The 18,948-nt window shown below is 36.8% G+C and overlaps 1 protein-coding gene and 1 pseudogene across 1 annotated transcript in view; both read left to right on the top strand.

The window, feature by feature from the left end:
- Hsd17b12 (hydroxysteroid 17-beta dehydrogenase 12) overlaps positions 1–18,948 on the top strand; it is a 147,849-nt gene that overhangs the window by 68,720 nt on the left and 60,181 nt on the right. The gene's annotated exons all lie outside the window — the stretch shown is intronic.
- Positions 13,953–14,846, top strand: LOC124958519 (protein FRG1-like; annotated as a pseudogene).

The following is an 18,948-nucleotide window of genomic DNA, read 5'->3' as shown; positions in this document are numbered from 1 at the left end:
ATATGATTTGTGGCATTGTCAGGTTTCAGAAAATTCAAGCCTCTGATAAAGACATCAGTTTTCATAACTTTAGTTTGTAGAAGCAGTGTTACTGTAACTGGTAAAGCCTATGTAGAAAATTTAAAAGTTCAAGAAATGGAATGTTACACTGGCATTATATTTCATACTGTGATAAGATCAGGAAAAAAGGCATATGGCTATTTTTAAAATTAAAATTATCAAACCAGTTCTAATTTGGCCAAGGATTCACTTTAATTAGGAGAGTTATGTGAAATTTGAATTCTTGTAATTCTGCATTTATCAATTATTAAAAATGTTTAAAAAGCTATATTAATACATTTAAAAATAATAGTTTGTAGCCAAATGGCTGTTTGAATTTTTTAAACTATTATTACTTGATCTGGGTTGACCATTTCTGTAAGGAATGATTTTTCTGAAATTGCCAGCATACTTCAAAGCATCCGAATTTTTGTTCTTATCTGATAATTCTCAAGTTTTCTCTTTTTAGTTTTAATTAAGTACCTGTTAGTCTGTAAGCTATTCAGAATAGTGACCCTTTTAAATTTTAAAAGAAAGAGTTTGATGATCATATGGTTCAAATCTTCTTTGTCCTTGCCCTCCTTTGTCCTCTTTCTACTATTTCTTTGAATTATTGTGAGAGGGAGTTAAAATCTCCATCTGCCTGTTTCTCTGTGATTAACGTGTAGCTATGGCCTCCTGATGAAATACTCCTTTATTATTGTGGAAATGGCCCTGTCTAGTCTTTGTAGTAATCTCTGTGCTAAAGTCTATTTTGTCTGAAATTTACCTTGTTCAACTCTCTCTTGATTATTGTTAGCATGGTATATCTTTTTTCTATCTTTTTACTTTTCACCTTTATTGCTTTATATTTAAATTGGATTTCTTGTAGGCAGCATGGAGTTGGTTTTGCTTTTTTATTCAATTCAGTTTGATTTTTGCCCATTATTTGGGGTCTTCAGACAACTTACATTCTATGCCATTATTTATGATTGGGTTAAAATCTGCCAGTTTAACTTTGTTTTCTATTTATCCCCCCCTCCTTTTTGATTGTTGTTCCCTTTTTCATTTTACCTTACCTGCTTTTGGATTAATTGCAAGCTTTTTTATAATTCCATTTTATTTAATTTCTTAGTTTATTGGCCATACATATTTTTTCTTTCTTTTAAGCCTTTTATAAGCCAGGTGTGATGGGGCACATCTGTAATCCCAGCAGCTCAGGAGGATGAGGCAGGAGGATTGTTTGAAGCCAGCCTCAGCAACTTAGTCAGACTCTAAGCAACTTAGACCCCGTCTCAAAATAAAATGTAAAAAGGGCTGGGCATGTGGCCAAGTGCTTAGGTGCCCCTGCAGAGCTATTGTAAGGTTTCCTCCTATTCTTAATCTTGCACAGAAAGATTCTTTTGATATTTAGTTTATGTTCTAATTTTGGCACACATGTTCTGATTTTTTAAACTAATATGGGACCCTGTTGTAAAGCTGTTCAACTAAACAATTTCACCAAGTGTAGCTTATTTTCAACTTCATTACTGTTTGTTACCAATCATTTATGCAGATGGAGAACAACATCTGTAATATGGGTGGATATTTTGTTTGAAATGTGCATACCTACCAATTAGTTGGCCCAGCCAAATTAGCATGTGTTGGTCTGCATCTCCAATTAAGGCAGCTGCTGGAAAGATGCTGTTCTCCAGCGGGCGTGAGGCATGTGGGAGTGCACTGCTCCACGGCCAGACTCTGGCTCTACCTCTTAATTAAAATATTTCCCTATGTTTGTATGATTTCTTTAAAACAGTAAGTGGTCTTTCCAATTGGATTATTGATGGTTCAGTGACTTTTGTGTTTAAGAAAAAAAAAAAAAAACTTTTTAGGTTGGGAAATATGGGACCGAAGTGTTATAAAATGAGCACTACTATTTAAGTAGATGATTGGTGTTTCTCCTCCCACTTTTAAATTGTTGATTGTTATTCTAAGTGGATAATTGTAATTTGGGGTACAGCCATCGGCCTTAAAAGATTTTGTAGAAAGGCATAGTCTTTGAAACATTTCTAATTTTTGGTAGTTTTGTGTAGAGATTGCTTCCTTTTTCATCATAAGAGAAAGTACTCTGAAACTTTTAATGAAAAGGATCATTTTAACTTGATTTCTCCATCAAATAAAGTTATATATTTTCTTGTTAATTATCAATTGTTTTGGTAATCTTATTTTACCATCACTAACCAAAGACAGTTTTTTATTACATGCTAGTCTTAAAATAACTACAAATCAATTATTTAGGTAATTTATATCATCTAGTGTTGTATCATCAAGGAGCTAATGAATCTATTAAAAACACAAGGAATTTTCAAATTTTTAATTATTTTATCCCTTTGTTACTTGTTTTAGTCAACTTTTTCACTGCTATGACTAAAAGAACCCAACTAGCACAATTATAGGGGAGGAAGAGTTTATTTGAGGACTCACGGTTTCAGAGGTCTTAGTTCATAGAAGGCTGGCTCCATTCCTCCGGGATCGAGGTGAGGCTGAACATCATGGCAGAAGAGTGTGGCAGAGGGAAGCAGAGAGTGTCTCCACTCTTCAGATACAAAATATATATCCCAAAGCCAGGCCTCAATTCCAGTCTCCTCCAGCCACACCCTACCACTTCAGTTACCACTCAGTTAATCCCTATCAGGGGATTAAATCACTGTTTGGGTTAAGACTTTTACAACCCAATCATTTCTTCTCTGAACCTTCTTGTATTGTCTTACACGTGAGCTTTTGGGAGACATCTCATATCCAAACCATAACATAACTTAAAAAAAAAAAAAAGGATAGAATTAATATAACACCAGGCCACTAATACAAATAAATTGATAAGTAATTAGCTTTAATTTTCTTTCATTCTGTTTAATGCTGTAGAAATGTACAAAATCTAAGATGAAATCGCTGCAATGCCTGATGAAGTATTAAGCCATAAGTGTAAATACATTTCTTTTTGTGGAACCCTTAATATTTAGGCATGTGTAGTTTAGAAACATACTCCTCACATGATTTTAAATAGATTTACCTCTATTTAGAAACTACTGATAGGTTAAAACCCTTACTTTATACATATGGAAGCTAAGTCCAAGAGACCAAGTCATATCTATTCATGGAAGACATAGACAAAGTTTGGGTCTTTGGCTTCTTATATTACGTTTTCTATTGCATCATGCTGTTAATTATTCTTAAAATATGGTGGTTGGATAACCGAATGGTACATTTAGAAGGTGCATCCCCAAAACAGTATCAGAATAATATTGAGAGAATAAAAAACTAAATTTGTAGCATGTCTGTGTGAAGGTAGTTGCTTTTTTACGATCATTATCATTGGATCATTTGGAAGACGTGAGTATTTTGGTTAAAATGGATTATTTTTTGCTTTTTATTAATTAAGATACAACCATATACTTTTGGTCAACTTTGAATTGGTAAAACTAATAGCTAAATGAAATTAAATTAAATAAAACTATCAATACTTATTAAACAAGCTTTGACTAAAGACAATCTTACAATAATATGAGACATTTTGTGAATAAACATACATAGTTGATCCTTGGAACTATTATGAAAACACTGAAACCTGGCCAGGTTATTTAGGATCACCCAGTGGGCAGTAAAGCTGAGCTTCAGTTGCAGGCCACCTAACTGCAGGTCTAGTTCTCTTTACACTCGTGGGTGATTTTTCTTATATTTCCAAGTATTCATTCTACCCCTGCCTGTCCCCAGTTACGCTTTATGGTATTAATCTAGGAATGTAAGGCCCCATGAGTGTGCCCTGCAGCACTGCCACATTGTACCAGTTAATCTGTCCGTCCATGCTCAGTGCCCTGGTGCCTCCTTTGACTCACTCTTCTTGCTCTTTAGGGTCGTTTTAAGTAAATTAAGGTTTGCTTAAACACAGGTACTATAAGACCACAGCTGCTGGTCTGATAACCAAACCTAATGGCCAACGGGGAGGTAGTGCCTACATTGTGGATTCTCTGGACAAAGGGATAGATCATATCCCAGGCAGCATAGAACCAGACAGCATGAGGTTTCATCATGGTACTCAGAATTTAATGTACGATTTAAACTTGCCCGTTGCTTATTTCTGGAATTTTCCTTTAATTTTTTCAGACCACAGTTGACAGTGGGTACATGAAACCTCAGAAAACGAAACTGAGGATAAACAAGAACTGCTCTATTGAATTTCATATCTTTTTGCTAAAAAGGCCTGTTGCATTGAAGTTTGAAAACCATTGCTTAGAGTGCACCCCACCCTGCCTCTTCTCTGCCAGCCCATATTGCTTCCTTTAGGCAGGGTTCTGATTTAATCCACACACCTTTCATCTTCCTCAGAGCAATGCGTGTTTACTCTCTAAAACCCAATCATCTGCTGGTCTCTCGATTGCCATTTTCTTCCCTGGTTCCATTGGGACTTGTTTCCAAAGCAATCTTCTCCTGATACTGTCTCAAACAGGTACCATATAAACAAGTTTTGTTTTTGATCCACTAAAATGTTCAACCCAGAACATTTTACTTTATCACACGAATCTTAATTTACATTTTCTTTTGAAAATTCAAAGAATCTGCTAACCCTGGGCCCAGAGAACTATCAGCTGGAAGCATGACCCAGTTGTCCTTTAGATGGGATGTGTCCTGTCCTATTTGCCACAGACCCTCTCCACTTGCACAGTGCCGGCCTGTATACTTTTATTATCACTCACTTAGTTAACCAGCTTGGCCTGAGAACACTGGAGTTTGCAACCTCTATTACCCTTTGAGGTCTCTTGGCTTCGCAGCACATGTCGAGAGAAGTTTGACTTTGTTTGCAATAGCCTTGTGGGATGTTTGTGAGACTTGTAGACCGTGTTTTCTCTTGGGTTTGCTTATTTTCAGTGAAATATATTTCTCTTAGTAGGATATGTTATAATTTATATTCTCCATTAATTTTGCTTTTGTCTCATAATAGAACCATACCTACAAATGTGAATACTAAAAACAGTATAAACTTAGAACACAGGAAAAACAGAAATATACATATGTAGGTTAGTGAGTGATCAGAGTGAAATAATCTTTCTCCCCAGAGGTAACCACTATCGTAATATTATCTTTTAATTTCGACTTTTTTGAACTTTATATAAATTACATGCTATGATATTATGTGTGTGTGTGTGTGTGTGTGTTTTAGTTTTGGCTTCTTCAACTCTAATTGTGAAATTCATCCGTATTTTTACATGTAAGTATAGTTCATTTATTTTATTTACTCTGTGAATATACCACAATTTAGTTACCTATTGTTGGTGGACATTTGAGTTGTCCCTAGTTTGGGACCATGATCAGTAACACTACTTCGAATAATCTTGTACACATTTTTTGGATTCTTGAAAAATAGCAATAGTCTTTTTCTCATGCACATGACATTGCTGTTTCTTTTAGGTTCTTTGGTAAAAAGGTATCAAATACAGTGATTATGATTAAGATAATTCTGCAAATACTGTAATAGACTGTGGATTGGCATCTAGACCTTCATTTATTATGTCTGCTGTCATCTTAAAAACAAAACAAGACAATAAACATCTAACAAAACTGCAAGTGATGGATGTAGCTCAGTAATAGAGTGCTTGCCTGACATGCTAGAGCCCAGATTTCAATCCCCAGTACCAAAACAAACAAACAAAAATAACAACAAAACAAAACCCCCAAACCAGATTTTTTTTATTTTCAAGTCTTAACTTTTGGTATTTTTTATGAATTTTGAACACATTTGCATTCCTATTTCAATACTGAACACCTAACCTTTTTTACTTAACTGCTTTTAAAAATTGTCAACAGAACAACTAAAAAGAAAAAATAAAAATTTAAAAGAAAAAATTATCAACCTACATAGTTTTTTTAAGTTTGTTCACCTGGAAATTGCCCTCCTTTTGACATGGTCCCAAGTGGTGGCATGGTTCCTTATTAGTAGTGAGCAGACTCAAAGTGCATTTTAAAGATTCTTAATGATGATGGAGACTAAATATGTTGCAAGTTACTTCATCAATTGGAAAATAAGCTATCTTTAAATTACCCTTCTCCCCACCCTGTTTTATCCTGAAAGTTCATTCTTGAAAATGTCAAAGAACAAGTGTGTGTTCATATAAGTTGGCTTGTACTATCTTAAAGAAATCATGAATTAAAATGTTTTTGTATTTTTAGCATTGCCTTCTTTCCATCACCCATTCACACACAGTGCTGAAATTAATTGAATTTTCTCTTGGCACAGTTACAAGATGACTTCTGCTAGAAGGGTTTAATGTTACTTAAACCATCATTTTAACATAGCAACATTGCCTCTGGTACTTTTATGCAATGCAGCTGCTTATGGTAGGGGAAGGAAATTAAGTACGGATATACAGAATTTTAGGAATATTAATATATTTTAAAAGCAAGTAAAACATCCATGTGCTATCTTGTGGTCCTGTGTGAATAGAGAATAAATCCTGTGGGAACAGTTAATTTTTCTTGAATAGAACAGAGCATCATGGGAATGTGGTCTGATCCTAGTCTTTTTGTGAAAGGGTTTCTTTCTTGAAGTTGACAGGTTATTATGAATGATTTGGGGGGGGGGGAAGAGAAAGCTTTTTGAAGATGTCCAGAAATTTCTTGAACAGTAGTTTATGGAGAAGATTTTTCTTACTAAATTTTAAAAATATTTCACAGTCTGTTTTTCAGATAGACTTGTTAAAAGAGCAGTTGGAGTTCACAGCAAAATCAAACAAAAGGTACAGAGAGTCCCCATATACCGGGTGTTCCTAGATAGACAAATAGCCTCAAAATCTGGCATCAGAATGGTACATTGGTTGTGGTTAATGAACCTATATTGACATATCATTGTCACCTAAGGTGCAATGTAAGTTTTTCATGGTCTTGGAAAGAATAAATTTAGATCTCTAATTTTTGTCGTATATACTGCCTATAAAAGGTTTCTCTTAGATGTCTACACTTAGATTTCTTAGCATATCCTCCTTTGACTTTTTAAAAGCGCAAAGAAAGTATATATTTTTTACCTTTTTATTCATTTTTAAAATTCAACATTATGTCTTCAAAAATTATTATTATTTTTTTATATATGTATTTCTTTTCTGTTTCTCTTTGTATCCTGGCCATAGACTGAAACGGGTCCATTTAGATCCTATTTTCCATATTTTCACAGAAACTAGGCAGTAGATAGAAATGAACCAAGTTGCCTGGGGTGAGGCAAGAATGAGTGTTGAGGCATGGAGAACCAAGGAACTTGTGCCACAAGTAGAGGGTCACATTGTTCAGGGCTCATTAATCCATGGCCCAATGTTTTCATTTATGTTTTTATCAAGTCATTATTTCTGTGATGATTAAATTTGCTAGGGATTATTATAAACACAGTAGATATCAACTCATTGAATCCTTAATCCTTTGAGACTGGTTAAATGTGTTGTTCCCATTTGAGAGATGATATAAGGACTTATGAGTATAATAGATACCATTCCTGTGATTAGGTCACATGCAGTGAATTTTAAGGTGCAATTAAGTTCTCTAATCAGCTGACTTTGGATAATTCAGAAGGAAGATTAATTAATGGTGGTCCTGACCTAATCAGGTGAGCCTTTTGATCCTTGACCTTTATGCCTAAGTCAGAAAGCTTACTGTGCACAGTTAGGTTCAAAAGAGAACTGTTAAATTATTGGCAAGGATTTAGGAACTATCATACAAATTTGTGGACCTTGAAACCTGATTTTATCAGGATACTCAGAGGGACTGTATCTTTCAGGGTGAACTTGCATGAAACCAAGTTTAATTTGCTGATAAAATTGAATGCCAACCAGAAGAATGGGATCCTAATTAGAATAAGTTATACTCCATGTATGTATAATATGTCAAAATACACTCTACTGTCAGGTATGTCTAAAAAGAACAAATTTAAAAAATTGAATGCCAAACTTTTGTTTCTGTTTAAAAAAACGTTTTGTTGTATTCAACTATGGTGCAGATCCCTGTTGGCCACAATAGAAGCCAAAATAAAACCAGAAGCTTCCTTCATGAGCATGCCATCTCTACCAGAGCTTCTGGTTCGTGGACATGACATGAAGAGAGCTGGCTCCTACCTGTTGCCACGGTGGGAGCCCTCTGTCTCCTGAGCGGCACTTTCCTGCATGTGTTTTACTGTCTGCAGCATGACCCTCTTCATAGTCCTCGGAGGCCTGAAGTCAAGGGGGTATTTTTTTTTTTTAATTGCAAAATACTAATTGCTTTCTGAGGCTAATCAGTTTATTAATTCAAACTGTACAGAACTATAAAAAGTGAAAGTCGATCGCCTTTGCTATGCCCAAACCACAAACACATAAATACCTTTTAAACTGTTCTACTTCTAGAAATTTTTCCTAGAGAAGAACTTGCTTAATTGCACAAAGATTTATGAACAGGTTGTTCAAGACAATATTGTTTACAGTAGAGAACAAGTAGGAACCTAAGTGTCTGTCCTTGACTCCCTTTTCTGTTCCCTTCTTGAGCAGACAGGGATTTAGTAAGAACGCCTAGATTGCTCTGTGTCACTAGACCATCTTATACATAGGGTAGGGGTCAGAGAGTAACTTCTAGATCTTGATATGGATGATTAGAACTGCAGCCCACGTGGTTTATCACCTGTCTTGACCATAGTCACAGGGATAAAATTGGTGACCAGCGTCCACACATATTCTTGAAAGCTTTGGCTAAGTATGGATCTTTAGTAAGTTGCTCAAATTCTCTCCTGTATACCTTCATGCGTTTGTTGCTTGTGGTACACTTTTCCTGAATTTGTTGTCAGGCCTTTCTCTAAAGTTGGCCTTAATTTGACTACGTGTGGCCTTCCTTGGCTTATGATTTATTTTGCGTACTTCATTTGTGTGCGTGTAGTTTCTCTTTGCTGACTTGGCCACCGGAAGCCTAAATAGTACCTGTAACTCCTCCTGGTTAAACAGCATTTGACTTTGGTAGTAGCAAATATAAACATTCTGCAGTTTCCCCAACCTTATTTTGTCTCCCTCCCCTCCATAAGATGTTGGAGACTAATAAATATTCCTCTGAATTCACCATCTTCATACTTTGTTTCTCCTAACTTGCCCTAATATATTCTCCTCCTCCAGTACAATGAATTCTACTTTCCTTCTGATTAAATAAATTATTTGTGCATTTGTTATCTAAGAAGATTTACAATGTTTCCAAACTCTGGAAGGACCCCAAGTATACTCACTGCTCACTGCCTCTCTCAAAGGCTTGTAGGTAGGATCTCTAGTCAGCAACTGATGACTCTTTGGGACTCTTTGGGATGCTGCTCAATGTACTGAGTCTGTGATGCTTCAAAAGGTGGGTGCTAACTAAAGCTTAGAGTCTTTTGGGATAAGTGATACTACAGTCACAGTGAGCAAACTTGACACCCAGCTCCTGAATTCCAGAAACTGTTTTCCAGTGAAGGAACCAGGATTTCCTGCAGAACAGAGAGGATAGAAGATGAACCTAGAATGTCTCATTATGTCAGAAAGCAGGCAAATATTCAAAGAATGGTCAGATTAAAGCACTTGAAAGAGAAATAAAAGAAGTGGAGACAGACCTAAGTGGATCAGTGATATTGATATTTATTACAGTGGAGGGGTACATTTTCAAGAGACAAAATGCAAGGGGTCTGAATTTTATAGGGTTCAGTGAGACTTAATCATTGCAGAATGTGTCGGCCGGGCAGTTGGGAAATTATGGAAGTTCAGAGCCTGTTGTAGCTGGGAAACGTGAAAGTCCAGAGCCCATTGTTTTCCTTCTCTCCCTGGGACCAGTTGTCCTCCTTTCTCCCTGGGGGATTTCCCCTTTTTCCTTGGGGGTTGTTGTTTTCCATATCGTTCAGGGAAAATGTCAAAAAGACACAAATGCCAACTTGAAAGGACTTTCACTCACCAAATCTGGACAAGTTGAGCACTAAAATTAAAATGATGGGAATAAGTTACAATGCACTGAACAAGATAGGAAATCAGGAGCCCATACTGATGATGGCAAATAAATGAATGAATTAAAATTTTGATGAGGAATGAGGTTTTTATATAGTTTCAATAATTTCTCACAAAATGCCAAATTATTATTATTTAAATTTTGTAGTTGTAGATGAACAGAATGCCTTCATTTTAAACATTTATTTTTATGTGGTGCTAAGGGTTGAACCCAGTGCCTCACACGTGCTAGACAGATGCTCAGCCACTGAGCTACAGAACCAACCTGCCATATTATTTTTTAATTAAAAAAGGAAAAATAGGGGCTGGGGTTGTGGCTCAGTGATAGAGCACTTGCCTGGCATGTGTGAGGCACTGGGCTCGATTCTTAGCACCACATAAAAATAGATGGATAAAATAAAGGTCTATCAACATCTAAAAAGGGAAAAATTGTGAGTTTACAGTGAAGGAGCCCAGCAAACACTACCTTAATAAGGGATCAAAGTTAACATCATCGTTAATGGGACAAATTGAAATTCTGTGCCACCCAAAAGGATACGAAGAGAACCATAGCCTAACTTCTGTGGTATTCCTGCCAAAGAAGCACCACTTAACTCTAATTATGAGGAAGCAGACACACCTGCATTGAGGGACGTTGCAAAGTAATTGGCCTGTCATCTTCAAAGTGTCAAGGACGTGAAGGTCAAAAAGAGATGGCAAGTCTGCTCCAGATGGAAAGAGGCTAAACAGAAAGTCAGCTTCATGTGTTGCATTATTCCATTTTGGATGCTTTTGCTGTAGAGGATGTTGTTGGGCCAATTGGTGAATAGAATAGACTCTGAAGATTAGAAGATTATATTGTATCAATGTTAATCTCTTGATTTTGATGGTTATATTATTTCGAAGACTTTTTTGTCATAAATACATATGAAAGCAGCTTCTCAGCCTTTTTGATCTCAGGATCTCTTTATAGTAACTCTGGTAACTTTTTTTTTTTTTTTTTTTGTACTGGGGATTAAACCCAGGGGCACTTTTACCACTGAGCTACATCCTTAGCCCTTTTTTACTTTTTTATTTAGAGACAGGGTCTTACTAAGTTGCTTAGAGCTTCACTACACTGTTTAGGCTGGCCTTGAACTTGTGATCCTCCTGCCCCAGCCTCCCCTGCTGCTGGGATTACAGATGTGTACTACCACACTGGGCAACTCTTACTTTTTTATATAATTTCGTAACATACATTTATATGAATATCTGAAATAGGTAAATCTAGAGAGAAAGAATACAAATTGGTGGTTACTAGGAGTCTAGGTAGGGAGGATAAGGGACAACTGCTTAGTGAATATTGAATCTCTTTTTATGGCAATGGAAATGATTTGGAGCTAGAGGTGGTGGTTGCTCAATGTTGTGAATGTCCAAAATGCCACTGAATTGTTTACCTTAAAATGGTTAATTTTGGACTGGGGATGAGGCTCAGTAGTAGAGTGCTTGCCTAGCATGCACAAGGCCCCAGGTTCCATATGGTAACTCTTAAAAATTATGGGGGACTCCAGAGAGCTTTGGTTTATGTCAAATACAGATATCTTTAAATCTGAAGCTGAATTTTGCTGCATTTAAAATTGTTGGTTGGCATGCATTTTCTTTGTCAGATACAGATATCAATGTTTATTTTCTCAAATTCAAGTGGAGAAATTTTTAAATAATTATTTAAAAATAACAATACACCTATTACATGCTAGCAACACTGTTTTTTGAGGAAAATAACTATTGTGAAACAATTTAGTAAGAATAATGGCATTACTATACGTTTTTGGAAATCTCTTTAATATCTGACATAAACAAGAGTTGGGTTTGCATATCTATTTTTGCAATATGTTTATTTAGTTGAAGAATAAGAAGAAAATCGATACCAAGATATATATGTTTTTGGATGCATACATATATCGTAATTGGAAAAGAGAAAATTATTTTATAGCCTCTTTAGATAATTGTGGATATTCTTTTGATACATCAAAACTCTGTAAGTGGAGTTTCTTAAAGGTTAGTTGCAATATGGAATCTAAAATCATATCAAAGAGTTTTTCATACTCAGGTATATTAGAATTCATTGGCCTACCTCACACTTTGAGTAGGACTTACATCCATCAGGATTTTATATCTTTATGCATTGGAAAATATTGGTTCCTTAGTTTTATTGATATTTCCAAATCACTACTCTGACACATTATAGAGCATTGATTCTTTAAAAAAAATTTTTACTTATTCTTTTTAGTTGTACATGACAGTAGAGTGTATTTTGACATGTTGTATGTTCATGGCATATAACTTCCCATTCTTGTGGTTATACATGATGTGGAGTTACACTGGTCATGTGTTCATAGATGAACACAGGAAAGCTATCTCTGATCATTTCGCTGTCTTTCCTATTCCCATCCCCCTCCCTTCCCTTCCTTCCCCTTACTTCTGTTCTTCCCCACCCCCTCCTTTATTGTGTTTTAGCATCCACATATCAGAACACAGAATCATGTTTGTTATTATTTCTCCCAATCTCATCAAAAGTCTTTTCTTTCAAATTCAGGGTGGTGATGAAAGTTTTCCAGGACTCCAATTTTCATTTAAAACTCAACATTTATCACAGACAACAAAATACTGTTGTTTATTTTTATCAAAGTGACAGGTGCCACTTCATTCATTTTTGAGATGATGTCTGCCAAATCTGAATAGGCATAGTTTTTCTGTCAGTTACTATTTCAAGTAAAATGATGTTGCTTGGAGAAAGGGGACCCCCGATGCCATTATAAAAATGTTTCTCCCGAGGACAGCCACTATATTAGGTATCTAGAAAAATGTGCATGCTCCTCCTTTTGTCATGTGGAACTTTAAAACGTTGTGCTCTCAAGGGTTGAGATTTAATGAAATTAATGATTTTTATTACTTCATTAAGGGACACTCTTAAATGAAACTGACTTGTTTTCTTTTTTACTGCAGTGCGAAGAATACAGTGACTTCCAATACCTCTAGGTGACACACTTTGATTCCTGTTAAGGTTCTAGCAGTTTTACCCACTATTGCTTTTGCCAATGCAGGAAAGAAGGCAAAAAATGTCTTCTAATGTTTTTGACTTTCAGGGACTCTTGATAGGCATGAAGTATTTTTGAGTGTTGGGTATCAGATCAGCAGTTTTAATCCATAGTGATTTCAGGGGGAAGAGCTACTTTTGTACAGTGTTTGTAACTTCGAGACTGTTTAAAAAATTTAAAATACTTAAATGATAACCTTTTAAATGTGGAAACGAACATTTATGAGAATAATTCAAATATCAAATTTTATCAATGTACAGGTAAGTCTCATGCAGCTTAAATAACATAATGTCATTTAGAGAGTTCTTGGCAAGTTGGTGCTAAGTAATTAGTAATTGTTATTCCTATTTTGTTAGTAGAATATTATTTGCAACCCTACCTGTGTTATGTGGTGCCTGCTGTGTCTTAGGATCAGGATGACTTGTGTTAGATTCTTATTCTTTGTTCTTGGAGTATTGAAGTACAAGGTTGTACTTCATCAGAAGTGTACACCTTTGCTTTTATTTTGGTTTAGTATGTAAAAACTATGCTCTTTCAACAGTTTAAATGAAGAGGGCTGTGTTCTGTGTTGAAGAGAATGATGGCTCTGGTTTTGGCATGTTAACTACATTAACCTTAAAATGTCAATTGCAATAAAGTAAATACTCATTTAAATAGCTGATATTGAGCTTCCCAGTAGGAAACAGGAAGTAGATTTCCATATCTGAGAGTCAGTGTTGTGTTAAGGCAGAGGTGACTTGAGGGATGCATTACATTGTCTCAGTTTCCTAAGTTCTGGGAAAGTTCTTACTTCAAAGCCACTTTTGTTTCTCCTCTACCTGTTTCTGTTCCGGTCTAAGCCTTGTGTCCTGAGCTAGATCCCACCTGTTTGTATAGCAGAACCATGGCCAAATACTCCTCTGTCAAGTCCATCAAGCTCATGCTCAAGGAAAGGAGGGCTAAGAATAAGAAGAGAAAGAGCAAAGATAAGAAGAGAAAGGAAAGGATAAAAAAACCCAACTCGATGTTGGAATCTGGTGGATAGTATCCAACTCTGGCAAAATTTCAGGAACTATTGCCATTGAAATGGATAAAGGAACCTATATTCATGCACTTGACAATGGGGGCAGCACCTGAAGAAGTTGCTGAGGGTTCTTCCAGAGCAGTTCACTGCTGTCAAATTGTCTGACTCAGGATTGCCTTGATATAAACTCAGATGGGCTTGTTGTGGTTTGTTCAGATGCAATTGAACCAACAGAACAATGGGAACCAGTCTTTCAAGATGGGAAAATGGCTTTATTGGCTAGAGAGAGGTGCTTTATTAGATGCATTGAAGCAGGAGATGGAGAAGCAAAAATTAAAATAGCAGGAGAAGAAGAAATGATAAAGATTAGGCCCTGTGCTAAAAGGGAAGCCAAGAAAAACGATGACATCCCAGAAGAAGACAAAAGGAAATATAAAATAGTATGAAATCGACTATGTAAAGAAATTTCAGGCCACATCCTGTAGTCCCAAGCGCTCGGGAGGCTGAGGTAAGAGAACTGCAAGTTTAAAGTCAGCCTCAGCAATTTAGAGAGGCCCTAAGCAACTTAGCAAGACTCTGTCTCAAAATAAGAAATAAAAAGGACTGGGGATGTGACTCAGTGGTTAAGCACCCCTGGGTTCCATCCCTGGTACCAAAAACAAAACAAAACAAAATTCAGTGCTTCCAAGACCACAAAATAAATATAATGAAGACAACAGAATTTTTAAAAAGTCTCTGAAAGATGGATTTTTGTGTGAGGTACTTCTGGACTGAAGAGGCAATTGAAAGATGATTAGATACTGCAAATGACCAGGAGTTTTTTTCTCTTTTTCTTTTTTTTCTGAATAAAATATTCATTGGTACTGGGCACAGTGGCACAGTCCTGTAATCCCAGAGGCTTGGGAGGATGAGGGTGGTGAGTTCAAAACCCTCCTCAGCAAAAGTGAGTGCCTCAGTGGTCGAGTGACCCTGCGTTCAATCTCCATATCATCCCACTCCCCCCAAAAAAATCACTGGCAATAAGTAAGTAAATAACTGACATTTAAAATTTTATGGTTTTGATTAATTTTTTCAAAAGTTTTATTAATGTAAAAGCAACTGTTAAGCATCCCTTTAAAAAAATATTGACATAAGAATAGGGTTGTAGCTCAGTGGTAGAATACTGGCCTAGTATGCTTGAGGCCCTGGATTTGATTCCCTGTACTGAAAACACAACAGTAAAAACCAATACACACACACAAATAAAATAAAAAACCAAAATGACAAATATAGATTTTGAAAAAAATGCGTTTTTTCCTTGTGGTGTGATTTCACAAAACCGGAATAGGGTATTTGAATAGGTTAAAATAAAGAGGTTTCTTTAAAAAAAAGAAAAAGTAGCTCATTCCACATTTGTGGAAGAAAGGTATAGTGTGATATTTGACTTCTAATTTTAGCTCTTGTTATGTTTGAAAGAGGAGGGGAGGAATATTATGGTGGGTTACACAAAGATCTCTTTTTCTTCTAACTTGATTTTGAGCTCACGACTATCCTGCATGGAAAATTGGTCAGCTCTGGCCCAAATCTCATTGGTAATCATTTTATTTTTCAAGTCAACAAAGAGAGAGGATAAGATGCCTCCAGAAGAGACTCACTCTACTAAAAAAATAACAGGAAAACATTTTATTATATCATAAAAAATGCTGAGACACACAAGAACATTGAGAATGTTGCTTAATATGCAAAGCCAGGAAGACTGTTTTCCCCCTAAGATGTGATAGTGTGTTAACCAGATTTCTAAAGCAAGTGGATGAAACCATTGTGTCCTGTCTCCCTGAAGCTGTGTATCTAATCAGCGTAAAATCCTGCAGTCCTGACTCTGCGGTCTGCCCAGGCTGGCCTGCCTCCCTGTTCCCTCTGCTGTTCTCCTTCGAGCCTTCCTCTCTCAGGGAACTCATGAAGCAGCTGCTTTGTCCTTTTTCTGCCACCTGTTGCTTTTCATAACAGGCTGTGGATCCTCTACGCTGTCACATCATTTCCGTCCTAAATAAAAATCCCACGAGTGATCTCGTCACTTCCCGGCTTAATAGCCTCTGCTAAGTGCTTACAGCACACAGGATGAAGTATACACTTGTTGCAGAGCTGACTCCTAGGCCTGTGACCAGGGCATTTGTACAGGGCCTTGCACTTAGAAGGGTCCACACTTGGTTTAATGCTCTGCTGTCCCTGTCCTGAAATTCTTAATCACTTTTGAACAAGGAGCCCTGCATTTTTATTTTTCAGTGCGTTCCACTAATTATGTAGCCAGGCATGCTTATCTTGGCACGTACAGCCTCTGCCAACTTCCTTCCACAATGCCTTTTTCCCACTTCCCCCCTGGGCACCACGTAGCCATCCACGGGGGTTCTTACAACATGCTGTTCCTTTTCTCCAGTTTCTGCCCTTGCCTACTTCTCTGCACGGCTGATTCCTGCTTTTCCTCAAAAATTCCACACTAACAGTACATCCTATTTAGAATATCCCCCTCTGCAAGCAAGAGGAAGTTCCTTTCTCTTTAATGCTTGTTGTTCATGTTTATTAGAGCAGCAGTTGGATTTACACATATCTCCTTCACCAAAATATGACCTATTATTGTCCACAGGGTGAAGCCTGGCATGTGGGTACTGCTTAGTATGTGTTTCTTGAGTTTATTCAATCAAAATATTTATTGAGTTCCTATAATGTACCAGGTATTATTGGGCTATAAGTGTGTAGCAATAAATAAGAAAAACAAACAAACAAAAACCAGACTCAGACCCTTGTAACACTTACAGGTTAGGGAGTGAGATACTTTGCCTAGTTCCAGATGCCTGTGCACTTGAGTAAATGAATGAGCACATACTAAAGATTTCAGGTCATAGTAGGATGGGTAGTTTTCTTGACTAGTTGTTTTGGTGGTAGAATGTTACAAGCTCTGGAATCTAGGAATCTTGCAATTGGAAGCTGTCCTAGGTTATTTTGTGACATTAAAGAAAAGGATGGATGTCAGGATATATAAAGAACACAAGAAACTTAACACCAAAAAAATAAATAACCCAGTCATGAAATGGGCTAAGGAACTGAACAGACACTTCACAGAAGAAGAAATACAATCAATCAACAAACATATGAAAAAATGTTCATCATCTCTTGCAGTTAGAGAAATGCAAATCAAAACTACTCTTAAGATTTCATCTCACTCCAGTCAGAATGGCAGTTATCAAGAATACAAGCAATAATAAGTGTTGGTGAGGATGTGGGGAGAAAGGCATACTCATACATTCTGGTGGGAATGCAGACTGGTGCAACCAATACGTAAAGCAGTATGGAGATTCCTCAGAAAACTTGGAATGGAACCACCATTTGACACAGCTATCTCACTCCTTGGTTTATACCCAAAAGACTTAAAATCAGCATACTATAGTGATGCAGTCACATCAATGCTTATAGCAGCTCAATTTACGATAGCTAAAACTATGGAACCTAGATGCCCTTCAACAGATGAATGGATAAAGAAAATGTGGTACAGCTATACAATGAAATATTACTCAGCCTTAAAGAAGAATGAAGTTGTGGCATTTGCAGGTAAATGGATAGAACTAGAGATTATCATGCTAAGTGTAATAAGCCAATCCCAAAAACACAAAGGCCGAATGTTTGATAAGCGGATGCTGATCCACAGTGGGGAGTAGGTAGGGAAGAATGAAGGAACTTTGGATTGTGCAGAAGGGAGTGAGGGGAGGGGTGGGGTGGTGGGGATGGGAAGGATGGTAGAATGAGACAGTCATTATTACCCTAAACACATGTACGATTATACTATTGGTGTGACTCAGCACCATATACAGCCAGAGGAATGAGAAGTTATGCTCTATTTGTGCACAGTGTGTCAAAATGCATTCTCCTGTCATGTCTAACTAATTAGAACAAATTAAAAACATTAATAAAAACAAAAAGAGAAAAGGGTGGATGTCAGCAGGGTCCTGGGCTTCCTTCATCAAATCTAAGACACTATTGATCTTGGAATAATGATGTGGCTTATAACCAGTAGTAAAGAAAACTTGTCAGTTAAACTGACATGCCATCCGTTGTAACACCTGATCGCAAAGATGAAAAGTGAATAAAAATGTAACTCAGAAATTCAAATCACAAGCAAGTTGAGTTAAAAAAAATACTTGGGGGCTGGGGTTGTGGCTCAGTGGTAGAGCACTTGCCTAGCATGTGTGAGGCACTGGGTTCGATCCTCAGCACCGCATAAAATAAATAAAGGTATTGTGTCCATCTACAACTTAAAAAAAAATACTTGGACACTAAGAGCAAGGATAAAAATAGTGCATCATGACACCGAGTCCATGGATGATACTGTAATAAATAAATAATTTTCTAAAATAGAGTTGGATATTCATGGCCAGCTTGGGGGGAAAAAAAAGCAGCTGATACAAAGAGATAAGCATTAACAGGATGGTTAATACCTAGAGAAGCCCATGCTGTCAAGGAGAACCAACCATGGCAAGCAGCCTGCCATCACGTGTCATCCTTATAAGAACTATGTAGGGCGGACGTTATCTCTTGTGGTTTATAGACTAAGAAATGGAATTCCTGTAAGATCAAAGGCTGAGTGAAGGGCTCTCCACCAGGGCTTCTAGCTGCATCCCATCTCTTCCCAAGAAACTCTGCTTCCATATTACCAGCAACACCATCTTGGGATCAAGTGTAGATTCTGAGTTTTAGAAAGTTTTTTTTTTTTTCTCTTTTTCTCCTTTCAAAAAACTAAAAATCAAGTGCTCTATTGGCAGATCTTTTGTTTTCCAAGTACCAAAAATAAACACCTGAAAATTTCAAGGGTGACTTATCTAAGAGTCCACCATTCCTGAATCAAGTG

The sequence above is a fragment of the Sciurus carolinensis genome, chromosome 11 (genome assembly GCF_902686445.1).
Source record: "Sciurus carolinensis chromosome 11, mSciCar1.2, whole genome shotgun sequence".
NCBI lineage: Eukaryota > Metazoa > Chordata > Mammalia > Rodentia > Sciuridae > Sciurus > Sciurus carolinensis.
The sequence above is the reverse complement of the archived record's forward strand: the minus strand, read 5'-3'. Positions and strand labels throughout refer to the sequence as shown.